Below are 14484 nucleotides of genomic sequence, written 5' to 3' on the forward strand. Positions count from 1 at the left end.
CCATTTCTAACAAGCGTGCTCTTCCAACCACCGTCTCGCTTCATGCCATCACCATTTCTTTTCAAGGGTCAGTTTATGAAGTGCCGCACATATTTGGCTTATTTTCCATAAGAATCTCAGACAAGTTCGTTTTTTTGTGACTTTTAAATATTGCACCGATTTCAGACTTTTTTTGTGTGACTTGCTTCAGCAGGACCCCTCTAGATCTTTGTCATACATCTGACATATTATTATAGCTAATATAATATAGGTATTATTTGTTCCAGCCAGCAGCTAACGTTATAACAATACACCTTTTCAACACCGTCCCCAACTTGAGTTTATCGTTAGGTTGTAGTTTTGTCACTTGACAATTTTATTTTGGAGTTTTGTTTTGCTTGCTAACTTAGCTTACAGACATGGCGCAGTTCGTAAATACCGGTACAATTAGCTCGCAGGAACACACCAATGTCAACTAGCTAGTTAACGAACTAATTGTATTTGGTTACTCAAATAGTCTGTCAGGACCCGGTTACGAACCCGGGTCTCCGGAGTGAGAAACAGTCACTTAACCAACTGAGCCACGAATAGTCGGCAGAACCCAGAAGATGAGGCAGACACAGCAGTACTTGAGACGGTGTATTTAATGAAGTAAAAAGTGAAGTTCTTCAGGAAAACATGTAACTCCACAACCTCAAAAGGAATTCCACAAGAACAAAGGTAATCCTCCAAGACAAAAAAGGTAAATCCACAAGGTGGAAGGTAAAGCACAAAAAGCCTCAAAAGATACTCAAAAACAAACAAACAAGAACAAAAAACAGAATTCCACAAGAGAGTCCACCGGGATCAACAAGAGTTCACAGAGTACTAGGGCTGGGTGCTAACATACAAACACAGAGCAAAGAACTGAGGAAAACAAAGGGTTTAAATACAATCAGGGGAAACGAGGCACAGGTGCAAATAATAATGGGGATCAAGGGAAAACAAAAGGTCAAAAGGCACACTGGGGGCATCTAGTGACCAAAAACCGGAACAACCCTGGCCAAATCCTGACAGAATCCCCCCCCTAGGAACGGCTCCTGACGTTCCTACCAGCTCTCTCAGGGTGGAGGGCCCTGAACTGACGAATGAGGTCAGGGTCCAGTATGTCTTTGGCAGGAACCCAGGAGCGCTCCTCGGGACCGTAGCCTTCCCAGTCCACCAGATACTGCCAGGACCGCTGCACCCGGCGGGAATCCAGTATCTGATGGACGGTATAAGCCGGCTGGCCTCCAATGACACGAGGCGGAGGGGGAGGTCTGTCTGCCGGGACAAGGGGAGAAAAAACAACAGGTTTTAATAAGGAAATGTGAAACGTGGGATTAATCTTAAGGGATCTGGGTAAGTGTAGGCGATACGAAACTGGGTTAACTCTCCTGGCAACCTTAAAGGGACCGATGTATTTTTGGGACAGCTTGCGAGACTCCACCCGTAGTGGTAAGTCTCTTGTGGAGAGCCAGACTCTCTGGCCGGGCGCAGGGTAGGCCCGGGACGGCGACGTCTGTTGGCTTGTTGTTGGTACCTCTGTGAGGAACGCATAAGATTAAGACGGGTCTTCCTCCACATAAGCCGACAGCGTCTGACGAACTTCAAGGCTGAAGGCACTCTGACTTCTGCCTCCTGGTCCGGGAACAATGGAGGGGCATAGCCAAACTGACACTCGTGGGGGACATACCAGTGGAGGAGGAGCGCAAGGTGTTGTGCGCGTATTCGGCCCAAACAATGAAGGACGACCATGTGGACGGGTTGTTACGAGTCATACATCGGAGGGTGGTTTCCAGCTCTTGATTCATCCTCTCAGTTTGGCCGTTGGACTCCGGATGGTACCCTGAAGATAGACTGGCAGAAGCCCCCATGAGTTGGCAGAAGGCCTTCCAAAACCTAGAGGCGAACTGGGGACCTCTGTCAGAAACCATATCTTGAGGAATGCCGAAGACTCGGAACACATGATTAATTACCAACTCAGCCGTTTCCTTGGCAGAAGGTAACTTAGTCAGAGGGATGAACCTGGCCGCCTTTGAAAACCTGTCGATAATGACTAGGATAGTAGTATTGCCATGGGATGGAGGAAGGCCAGTAATGAAGTCCAACGAGATATGGGACCAGGGTCTGTGGGGAACAGGTAAAGGGTGAAGGAGTCCTTGCGGGCGGAGGTGAGAAGATTTGCCCTGGCAGCACACGGGGCAGGCATTGACGAAAGTGGCAACGTCTTCTCTTATGGTAGGCCACCAGAACTTACGCTGGATGAACTCCAAGGTGCGACCTACGCCCGGGTGACAGGTGAGGCGAGAGGAGTGCCCCCACAGAAGGACCTGAGTCCTCACTGCCTTGGGGACAAACAACCGATTGGCAGGACCTCTTTTCGGGTCCGGTTCAATAGCTTGAGCTCGTCTCACGGTATCCTCAACTTGCCACGAGATCGGAGCCACGATCTTAGCAGCAGGAAGGACAGGCATGTCCGTGTCATCTCGAATGGCAGGAGCGTAGACTCGGGACAGGGCATCCGGTTTGAGATTCTTCGACCCGGGCCGATAGGTGAGGATAAACTGGAATCGATTGAAGAAAAGAGACCATCTAGCTTGTCTAGAGTTCAACCGCTTCGCCTGCTGGATATACTCCAGATTTTTGTGGTCCGTAAGCACTTGAAACGGGTCAGAAGCCCCCTCGAGCCAGTGTCTCCATTCCTTCAATGCCATCTTAACCGCTAGGAGTTCACGATCCCCCACATCGTAGTTCCTCTCAGCCGGGGTAAGCCGGTGTGAGAAGAAAGTGCACGGATGAAGCTTCTTGTCTTCACCCCTCTGAGACAGGACAGCTCCAACACCAACCTCTGAGGCGTCTACCTCCACCACAAACGGTTCATCCGTAGTCGGTAGTATCAGGATGGGAGCAGAGAGGACGCCCTGCTTGAGTCCTTGGAAGGCCGTCTCAGCTTCTCTTCCCCACAAAAACCTTGCATTGCCACCCTTGGTTAAAGCTGAGAGAGGGGCTGCCACCAAGCTGAAGTTCTTGATGAACTTGCGGTAAAAGTTAGTGAAGCCCAGGAAACGCTGAATTTCCTTAACGGATTTGGGGGTGGGCCAATCCGCTACCGCCACTACCTTCCTGGGGTCCATTTGGACTCGACCGGGTTCCACTACAAATCCCAGGAATTGTACTCGGGATGAATGGAATTCACATTTTTCTGGCTTAACGTACAGATGGCTGTCTAGGAGGCGTTTGAGTACTTGTCTGACATGCTTAGTGTGTTCTTGAAGAGAGCTCGAAAAGATGAGGATGTCATCCAAGTAAACGAACACAAATATGTTAAGCATATCCCTAAGCACATCGTTTATGAGCGCTTGGAACACCGCTGGGGCGTTGGTTAGGCCGAAGGGCATCACCAAGTATTCATAGTGACCAGTAGGCGTGTTGAAAGCGGTCTTCCACTCGTCACCAGGTCTGATCCGCACAAGATGGTATGCGTTCCGCAGGTCAAGCTTAGTGAAAACAACTGCTTCCTGGAGCAGCTCGAAGGCTGTGGCCATAAGGGGTAGCGGGTAACGGTTACGGACGGTTATGGCATTGAGTCCCCGGTAGTCGATGCAAGGACGTAATCCACCCTCTTTCTTGGCCACAAAGAAAAACCCTGCTCCCGCCGGGGAGGTGGATGGACGCATGAGGCCTGCTTCCAGAGCGTCCTTGATGTAGGTATCCATAGCAGCTCGTTCGGGTGGAGATAGGGAAAAGATCCGACCCCTGGGGGGGCAAGTGCCCGGAAACAGTTCGATGGGGCAATCATAAGGTCTATGGGGTGGTAGCATGGTGGCCCTCTGTTTGCTAAATACCAGTTTGAGGTCATGGTAACACTCGGGAACTCGGGTCAGGTCGATGGATTCTAAAGACTCGGGAGTAGAACTCGGGGAATTCGGGAAAATACAAGTAGCTTGGCACGTAGGACCCCACTGCTTGATAGTGCCCACAGACCAGGAGATGTGAGGGTTATGGCTGTGAAGCCAGGGGTATCCAAGGACGAGAGGGAACTCGGAACAGGAGATCAAATGAAAGTTCATCAATTCCTGGTGTTGTGAAACTGAAAGTCGCAAGGATGTAGTGACATGAGTGACAAGTCCAGATCCCAAAGGGCTTCCATCCAATGTAGTAACCCTCATGGGGTCACTTAGAGGTTCAGAGGGAACGCCATTCTCCTTCGCCCAGACACCATCCATGAAGTTACCTGCGGCTCCAGAGTCTACCAAGGCTTGAAGGTGAAGCTTGTGGTTGTCCCAGGAAAGGGTGACTGGAATGAGCAGACGGGAGTTGGACGGATGGGAGGAGGTTGTTTCCCGTTACAGTTCCCCCCGGTCTGTACGGGACAGAGCGTTTCCCTGGAGCCCGGGACACGTGGAACGGAAATGGCCCGGTTTGCCGCAATATAGACAGCGTCGCTCCCTCATCCGGCGGTCTCTCTCAGCCTGGGAGATGCGTCCAATCTGCATGGGTTCCGGTGGAGCCAGCGAGGATAAAGGTGGGGACTCGGAGCTGGGACTGATAGGGGCTAGAGGTCTACGGTTGAGTTCTCTCTCTCTCAGATGCTGGTCAATGCGTGAGGCCAACTTGATCAGGGACTCGAGATTGTCTGGTGGTTCCCGAGTGGCCAGTTCATCTTGGATAGTGTCAGAAAGGCCTTTCAGAAAGCACACCGTGAGCGCCTCGTTGTTCCAGCCACTCGCTGCTGCCACCGTGCGGAACTGGATGGCATAGTCCGTCACGCTGCGCCGACCTTGGAGGAGAGTCAGGAGCTGTTTGGCTGAGTCAGGACCACTGCTTGGGCCTTGAAACACTCGTTTGAATTCCTCAGCAAAGGCAGAGTAGCTGGCACAGCAGGAACTATGGGCATCCCACACAGCAGTAGCCCAGGCCAGGGCTTTTTCCGACAGCAGGGTGATGATATATGCGATCTTAGACCGGTCGGTGGGGAACGACGAGGGTTGCAGCTCGAAGGAGAGAGAACATTGGGTGAGAAACTCTTTACAAGCACTTGGATCACCTGAGAACCGTTGGGGAGGTGGAAGACGAGGTTCAGCCAGAGGGTTAACTGCCATGGGTACGTGAATCTGAGGTACTGGGACGGGAACTGTTGCCGGGGTAAGTCGATCAGATATCTGCTTTATGGAAGTCAGCATCTCCGAAGATGAGAATGTCTAGCCATTAAGGCCTCTTGCTGAACCAGGGCGGCTTCGTGGCGTTGGACAGCCTCCTGGTGGTGGGACAGCATGGCAACAAGGTCCTGGGAACTGGCTGCCTCTGGGTTCATTATTGGCTCTGTGTTTCTGTCAGGACCCGGTTACGAACCCGGGTCTCCGGAGTGAGAAACAGTCACTTAACCAACTGAGCCACGAATAGTCGGCAGAACCCAGAAGATGAGGCAGACACAGCAGTACTTGAGACGGTGTATTTAATGAAGTAAAAAGTGAAGTTCTTCAGGAAAACATGTAACTCCACAACCTCAAAAGGAATTCCACAAGAACAAAGGTAATCCTCCAAGACAAAAAAGGTAAATCCACAAGGTGGAAGGTAAAGCACAAAAAGCCTCAAAAGATACTCAAAAACAAACAAACAAGAACAAAAAACAGAATTCCACAAGCGAGTCCACCGGGATCAACAAGAGTTCACAGAGTACTAGGGCTGGGTGCTAACATACAAACACAGAGCAAAGAACTGAGGAAAACAAAGGGTTTAAATACAATCAGGGGAAACGAGGCACAGGTGCAAATAATAATGGGGATCAAGGGAAAACAAAAGGTCAAAAGGCACAATGGGGGCATCTAGTGACCAAAAACCGGAACAACCCTGGCCAAATCCTGACATAGTCTTTCAGTGTAAATTGATTTAGAACTAGACAGCATGGATGTATTTGGGTATTGGCTAGATGGGATACAGTTTATGCCAAATTGACGTCAAACGTTGAATGTTTCAGTTAACCCTAAACCGTCTCATGACCTTATTTTCTTAACCTGTTACGTTTATACTCATAAACTAATGCGAAAAGTAAAGTCTGACAAACTGTATCCCTTCTAGCCAAAACCACATAGACGTCATCATAGCCATAAATGGGTCCCCCAACGACAACGTGATTGTCATAGAAACTGAATCCCGATAACGTTAGAGAGTTCGCCATCTTGTAGTCCTAAAAACCAGAAATGAGTTACCTCTGATCTTTCAGCCATTCCTATGGGGGAAAGAATGAGGTTTGGGGATAAACCCTTAAAATAAGGTCTGAGGTTAACACAGGCTTAGGAGATGTTATACATTTTATTTATTTATTTTTATTTCACCTTTATTTAACCAGGTAGGCTAGTTGAGAACAAGTTCTCATTTACAACTTCGACCTGGCCAACTTCGACCTGGCCAACTTCGACCTGACCGCCCCCAGGTGGTGAGGGTAGGCAACAACATCTCCACCCCGCTGATCCTCAACACTGGGGCCCCACAAGGGTGCCTTCTGAGCCCTCTCCTGTACTCCCTGTTCACCCACGACTGCGTGGCCACGCACGCCTCCAACTCAATCATCAAGTTTGCGGACGACACAACAGTGGTAGGCTTGATTACCAACAACGACGAGACGGCCTACAGGGAGGAGGTGAGGGCCCTCGGAGTGTGGTGTCAGGAAAATAACCTCACACTCAACGTCAACAAAACTAAGGAGATGATTGTGGACTTCAGGAAACAGCAGAGGGAACACCCCCCTATCCACATCGATGGAACAGTAGTGGAGAGGGTAGCAAGTTTTAAGTTCCTCGGCATACACATCACAGACAAACTGAATTGGTCCACTCACACAGACAGCATCGTGAAGAAGGCGCAGCAGTGCCTCTTCAACCTCAGGAGGCTGAAGAAATTCGGCTTGTCACCAAAAGCACTCACAAACTTCTACAGATGCACAATCCAGAGCATCCTGGCGGGCTGTATCACCACCTGGTACGGCAACTGCTCCGCCCACAACCGTAAGGCTCTCCAGAGGGTAGTGAGGTCTGCACAACGCATCACCGGGGGCAAACTACCTGCCCTCCAGGACACCTACACCACCCGATGTTACAGGAAGGCCATAAAGATCATCAAGGACATCAACCGCACGAGCCACTGCCTGTTCACCCCACTATCATCCAGAAGGCGAGGTCAGTACAGGTGCATCAAAGCTGGGACCGAGAGACTGAAAAACAGCTTCTATCTCAAGGCCATCAGACTGTTAAACAGCCACCACTAACATTGAGTGGCTGCTGCCAACACACTGACACTGACACTGACTCAACTCCAGCCACTTTAATAATGGGAATTGATGGGAAATGATGTAAATATATCACTAGCCACTTTAAACAATGCTACCTTATATAATGTTACTTACCCTACATTATTCATCTCATATGCATACGTATATACTGTACTCTATATCATCGACTGCATCCTTATGTAATACATGTATCACTAGCCACTTTAACTATGCCACTTTGTTTACATACTCATCTCATATGTATATACTGTACTCGATACCATCTACTGTATCTTGCCTATGCTGCTCTGTACCATCACTCATTCATATATCCTTATGTACATATTCTTTATCCCCTTACACTGTGTATAAGACAGTAGTTTTGGAATTGTTAGTTAGATTACTTGTTGGTTATTACTGCATTGTCGGAACTAGAAGCACAAGCATTTCGCTACACTCGCATTAACATCTGCTAACCATGTGTATGTGACAAATAAAATTGGATTTGATTTGATTTGATAAAGCAAAACAGTTCGACACATACAACGACACAGAGTTACACATGGAATAAACAAACATACAGTCAATAATACAGTAGAAAAAGTCTATATACAGTGTGTGCAAATGAGGTAGGATAGGGGAGGTAAGGCAATAAATAGGCCATGGTGGCAAAGTAATTACAATATAGCAATTAAACACTGGAATGGTAGATGTGCAGAAGATGAATGTGCAAGTAGAGATACTGGGGTCCAAAGGAGCAAAATAAATAAAGTTTGAGGATGTGGTAGTTGGATGGGCTGTTTACAGATGGGCTATGTGCAGTGATCTGCTCTGACCGCTGGTGCTTAAAGCTACTGAGGGAGATATGAGTCTCCAGCTTCAGTGATTTTTGCAGTTCGTTCCAGTCATTGGCAGCAGAGAACTGGAAGGAAAGGCGGCCAAAGGAAGAATTGGCTTTCGGGGTGACCAGTGAGATATAAATGCTGGAGCGCGTGCTACTGGTGGGTGCTGCTATGGTGACCAGTGAGCTGAGATAAGGCAGGGCTTTACCTAGCAGAGACTTGTAGATGACCTGGAGCCAGTGGGTTTGGCGATGAGTATGAAGCGTGGGCCAGCCAACGAGAGGGTAAAGGTCGCAGTGGTGGGTATTATATGGGGCTTTGGTGACAAAACGGATGGCACTGTGATAGACTGCATCAAATTTGTTGAGTAGAGTGTTGGAGGCTATTTTGTAAATGGCATCGCCGAAGTCGAGGATTGGTAGGATGGTCAGTTTTACAAGGGTATGTTTGGCAACATGAGTGAAGGTTGCTTTGTTGCGAAATAGGAAGCCAATTCTAGATTTAATTTTGGATTGGAGATGCTTAATGTGAGTCTAGAAGGAGAGTTTACAGTCTAACCAGACATCTAGGCATTTGTAGTTGTCCACATTCTAAGTCAGAACCGTCCCTAGTAGTGATGCTGGACGGGCGGGCAGGTGCGGGCAGCGATCGGTTGAAGAGCATGCATTTAGTTTTACTTGCATTTAAGAGCAGTTGGAGGCCATGGAAGGATAGTTGTATGGCATTGAAGCTCGTCTGGAGGTTAGTTAACACAGTGTCCAAAGAAGGGCCAGAGGTATATAGAATGGTGTCATCTGCGTGGAGGTGGATCAGAAAATCACCAGCAGCAAGAGCGACATCATTGATGTACAGTCGTGGCCAAAAGTTTTGAGAATGACACAAATATTAATTTCCACAAAGTTTGCTGCTTCAGTGTCTAGATATTTTTGTCAGATGTTACTATGGAATACTGAAGTATAATTACAAGCATTTCATGAGTGTCAAAGGCTTTTATTGACAATTACATGAAGTTGATGCAAAGAGTCAATATTTGCTGTGTTGACCCTTCTTTTTCAAGACCTCTGCAATCCGCCCTGGCATGCTGTCAATTAACTTCTGGGCCACATCCTGACTAACGGCAGCCCATTCTTGTATAATCAATGTTTGGAGTTTGTCAGAATTTGTGGGGTTTTGTTTGTCCACCCGCCTCTTGAGGATTGACCACAATAGGATTAAGGTCTGGGGAGTTTCCTGGCCATGGACCCAAAATATTGATGTGTTGGTCCCCGAGCCACTTAGTTATCACTTTTGCCTTATGGCAAGGTGCTCCATCATGCTGGAAAAGGCATTGTTCGTCACCAAACTGTTCTTGGATGGTTGGGAGAAGTTGCTCTCGGAGGATGTGTTGGTACCATTCTTTTTTAATGACTGTTTTTAGGCAAAAATGTGAGTGAGCCCACTCCCTTGGCTGAGAAGCAACCCCACACATGAATGGTCTCAGAATGCTTTACTGTTGGCATGCCACAGGACTGATGGTAGCACTCACCAGACAAGCTTTTTTCCGGATGCCCCAAACAATCGGAAACGGGATTCATCAGAGAAAATTACTTTACCCCAGTCCTCAGCAGTCCAATCCCTGTACCTTTAGCAGAATATCAGTCTGTCCCTGATATTTGTCCTGGAGAGTAGTGGTTTCTTTGCTGCCCTTCTTGACAGCAGGCCATCCTCCAAAAGTCTTCGCCTCACTGTGCGTGCAGATGCGCTCACACCTGCCTGCTGCCATTCCTGAGCAAGCTCTGTACTGGTGGTGCCCCGATCCCGCAGCTGAATCAACTTTAGGAGACGGTCCTGGTGCTTGCTGGACTTTCTTGAGCGCCCTGAAGCTTTCATCACAACAATTGAACCACTCTCCTTGAAGTTTTTGATGATCCGATAAATGGTTGATTTAGGTGCAATCTTACTGGAAGCAATATCCTTGTCTGTGAAGCCCTTTTTGTGCAAAGCAATGATGACGGTCCGTGTTTACTTGCAGGTAACCATGGGTGACAGAGGAAGAACAATGATTCCAAGCACCACCCTCCTTTTGAAGCTTCCAGTCTGTTATTCAAACTCAATCAGCATAACAGAGTGATCTCCATCCTTGTCCTCGTCAACACTCACACCTGTGTTAACGAGAGAATCACTGACATGATGTCAGCCGGTCCTTTTGTGGCAGGGCTGAAATGCAGTGGAAATGTTTTTGGGGGGATTCAGTTCATTTGCATGGCAAAGAGGGAGTTTGCAATTAATTACAAATCATCTGATCACTCTTCATAACATTCTGGAGTATATGCAAATTGCCATCATACAAACTGAGGCAGCAGACTTTGTGAAGATGAATATTTGTGTCATTCTCAAAACGTTTGGCCACGGCTGTATACAGAGAAGAGAGTCGGCCCGAGAATTGAACCCTGTGGCACCCCCATAGAGACTGCCAGAGGTCCGGACAACAGGCCCTACGATTTGACACACTGAACTCTATCAGAGAAGTAGGTGGTGAACCAGGCGAGGCAATCATTTGAGAAACCAAGGCTGTTGAGTCTGCCGATAAGAATGTGGTGATTGACAGAGTCGAAAGCCTTTGCCAGGTCGATGAATACGGCTGCACAGTAATGTCCCTTTTTAGGTAGTTTGCCCCCGGTGATGCGTTGTGCAGATCTCACTACCCTCTGGAGAGCCTTACGGTTGTGGGCGGAGCAGTTGCCGTACCAGGCGGTGATACAGCCCGACAGGATGCTCTCGATTGATCATCTGTAGAACCTTGTGAGTGCCAAATTTCTTCAGCCTCCTGAGGTTGAAGAGGCGCTGCTGCGCCTTCTTCACAACGCTGTCTGTGTGGGTGGACCAATTCAGTTTGTCCGTGATGTGTACACCAAGGAACTTAAAACTTTCCACCTTCTCCACCACTGTACCAACGATGTGGATAGGGGGGTGCTCCCTCTGCTGTTTCCTGAAGTCCACAATCATCTCCTTTGTTTTGTTTGACGTTGAGTGTGAGGTTATTTTCCTGACACCACACTCCGAGGGCCCTCACCTCCTCCCTGTAGGCCGTCTCGTCGTTGTTGGTAATCAAGCCTACCACTGTAGTGTCGTCCGCAAACTTGATGTTTGAGTTGGAGGCGTGTATGGCCACGCAATCATGGGTGAACAGGGGGTACAGGAGAGGGCTCAGAACGCACCCTTGTGGGGCCCCAGTGCTGAGGATCAGCGGGGTGGAGATGTTGTTACCTACCCTCACCACCTGGGGGCGGCCCGTCAGGAAGTCGAGTACCCAGTTGCACAGGGCGGGGTCGAGACCCAGGGTCTCGAGCTTGATGACGAGTTTGGAGGGTACTATGGTTTTAAATGCTGAGCTGTCGTCGATGAACAGCATTCTCACATAGGTATTCCTCTTGTCCAGATGGGTTAGGGTTGTGTGCAGTGTGATTGCGATTGCGTCGTCTGTGGACCTATTGGGGCGGTAAGCAAATTGGAGTGGGTCTAGGGTGTCAGGTAGGGTGGAGGTGATATGGTCCTTGACTAGTCTCTCAAAGCACTTCATGATGACAGGATTGTCGTTTAGTCGTTTAGCTCAGCTTTCTTAGCTTTCTTGGGAACAGGAACAATGGTGGCCCTCTTGAAGCATGTGGGAACAGCAGACTGGGATAAGGATTGATTGAATATGTCCGTAAACACATCAGCCAGCTGGTCTGCGCATGCTCTGAGGACGCGGCTGGGGATGCTGTCTGGGCATGCATCCTTGCGAGGGTTAACACATTTAAATGTTTTACTCACGTAGGCTGCAGTGAAGGAGGGCCCGCAGATTTTGATAGTGGGCCGTGTCAGTGGCACTGTATTGTCCTCAAAGCGAGCAAAAAAAGTTATTTAGTCTGTCTGGGAGCAAGACATCCTGGTCCGCGACTGGGCTGGTTTTCTTTTTGTAATCCGTGATTGACTGTAGACCCTGCCACATACCTCTTGTGTCTGAGCCGTTGAATTGCGACTCTACTTTGTCTCTATACTGACACTTAGCTTGTTTGATTGCCTTGTGGAAGGAATAGCTACACTGTTTGTATTCGGTTATGTTTCCGGTCACCTTGCCCTGGTTAAAAGCAGTGGTTTGCGCTTTCAGTTTCGTGCGAATGCTATCATCAATCCACGGTTTCTGGTTTAGGAATGTTTTAATCATTGCTGTGGGTATAGCATCGCCGATGCACTTTCTAATGAACTCGCTCACCGAATCAGCATATTCGTCAATGTTGTTGTTGGACGCAATGCGGAACATGTCCCAATCCACGTGATCAAAGCAGTCTTGAAGCGTGGAATCAAATTGGTCGGACCAGCGTTGAACCGACCTGAGCGCGGGAGCTTCTTGTTTTAGTTTCTGTCTGTAGGCTGGAAGCAACCAAATGGAGTCATGGTCAGCTTTTCTGAAAGGAGGGCAGGGGAGGGCCTTATATGCGTCGCGGAAGTTAGAATAACAATGATTCAGGGTTTTACCAGCCCTGGTAGCACAATCGATATGCTGATAGAATTTAGGGAGTCTTGTTTTCAGATTAGCCTTGTTAAAATCCCCAGCTACAATGAATTCAGCCTCAGGATATGTGGTTTCCAGTTTACCTAGAGTCAAATAAAGTTTGTTCAGGGCCATCAATGTGTCTGTTTGGGGGGAATATATACGGCTGTGATTATAATCGAAGAGATTTCCCTTGGTAGATAATGCGGTCGACATTTGATTGTGAGGATTTCTAAGTCCGGTGAACAGAAGGACTTGAGTTCCCGTATGTTGTTATGATCACACCACGTCTCGTTAATCATAAGGCTTAGCCCCTCTTCTTACCAGAAAGATGCTTGTTTCTGTCGGCGCGAAGCGTGAAGAAACCAGCTGGCTGCACCGACTCCATTAGCGTCTCTCGAGTGAGCCATGTTTCCGTGAAGCAAAGAACGTTACAGTCTCTGATGTCTCTCTGGAATGCTACCCTTGCTCGGATTTCATCAACCTTGTTGTCAAGAGACTGGACATTGGCGAGTAGTATGGTAGGGTGTGGTGCACGATGTGCCCGTCTCCGGAGCCTGACCAGAAGTCCGCTTCGTTTGCCCCTTTTACGGCATCGTTGTTTAGGGACGCCGGGAACCGATCCATTGTCCTGGGTGGAAGGCAAAACACAGGATCCGCTTCGGGAGAGACATATTCCTGGTGGTAATGATGGTGAGTTGACGTTGCACTTATATTCAGTAATTTCTCCCGACTGTATGTAATGAAACCTAAGATTACCTGGGGTACCAATGTAAGAAATAACACGTAAAAAAACAAAATACTGCATAGTTTCCTAGGCATGCGAAGCGAGGCGGCCATCTCTGTCGGTGCCGGAAGTAGGTGGTTGAGTGAATATCAAGGTGAAAGCTGCACACGCATACAACGCATGAAGTACACCCATCATCTCTTACTTTGAATAAATAATGGTCCATTTTATAGCCTAAAATGTAATTTTTTTGTATAAAACTAACAGTGAAATACGACTCTGTCACGCCCTGACCTTAGTTATCTTTGTTTTCTTTATTATTTTGGTTAGGTCAGGGTGTGACGAGGGTGATATGTGTTTTTGTCTGTCTAGGGTTTTTGTGTGTTTATGGGGCCCCAGTCTAGGTGTTTTTATGTCTATGGTTGCCTAGATTGGTTCTCAATCAGAGGCAGCTGTTTATCGTTGTCTCTGATTGGGGACCATATTTAGGTAGCCATATGCCTTGGATAGTTTGTGGGTTATTGTCTATGTGTAGTTGCATGTCAGCACTCGTGTTTATAGCTTCACGTTTTTGTTAGTTTGTTTGGTGTTCTTCGTTTAAATAAAGAAGAATGTATTAATCTCACACTGCGCCTTGGTCTCCTCGTTATGACGAAAGTGACAGACTCAGACTTATTCTATGGCTTAAAAACAGAATTTCAAACTCTCGGCGTATAGTAGGTCAATGTATGGTAGTTGCGCGGTAAAAAAAATTAAACACTGCTCAATCAAAACTGTCTAACACAGGGTTTCCCAAACTCGGTACACATTTAGATTTTTTCCCCCTAACACTACACAGGTGATCAAACTGTATAGTGCAAGGGCAAAACCAGGCCTCTGACCTCCTTATAGGACTCATCGTTGTCAGTGATCAGGCCTACCACCGTTGTGTCGCTGACAAACTTAATGATGTTGTTGGAGTCGTGCTTGGCCACGCAGTCACGGGTGAACAGGGAGTACAGGATGATATTAAGCACACACTCCTGAGGGGCCCCCGTGTTGAGGATCAGTGTGGCAGACGTGTTGTTGCCCACCCTTACCACCTGGGGGCGGCCCTCAGGAAGTCCAGGATGCAGTTGCAGAGGGAGGTGATTAG

The sequence above is a fragment of the Oncorhynchus nerka genome, linkage group LG9a, assembly GCF_034236695.1.
Source record: "Oncorhynchus nerka isolate Pitt River linkage group LG9a, Oner_Uvic_2.0, whole genome shotgun sequence".
NCBI lineage: Eukaryota > Metazoa > Chordata > Actinopteri > Salmoniformes > Salmonidae > Oncorhynchus > Oncorhynchus nerka.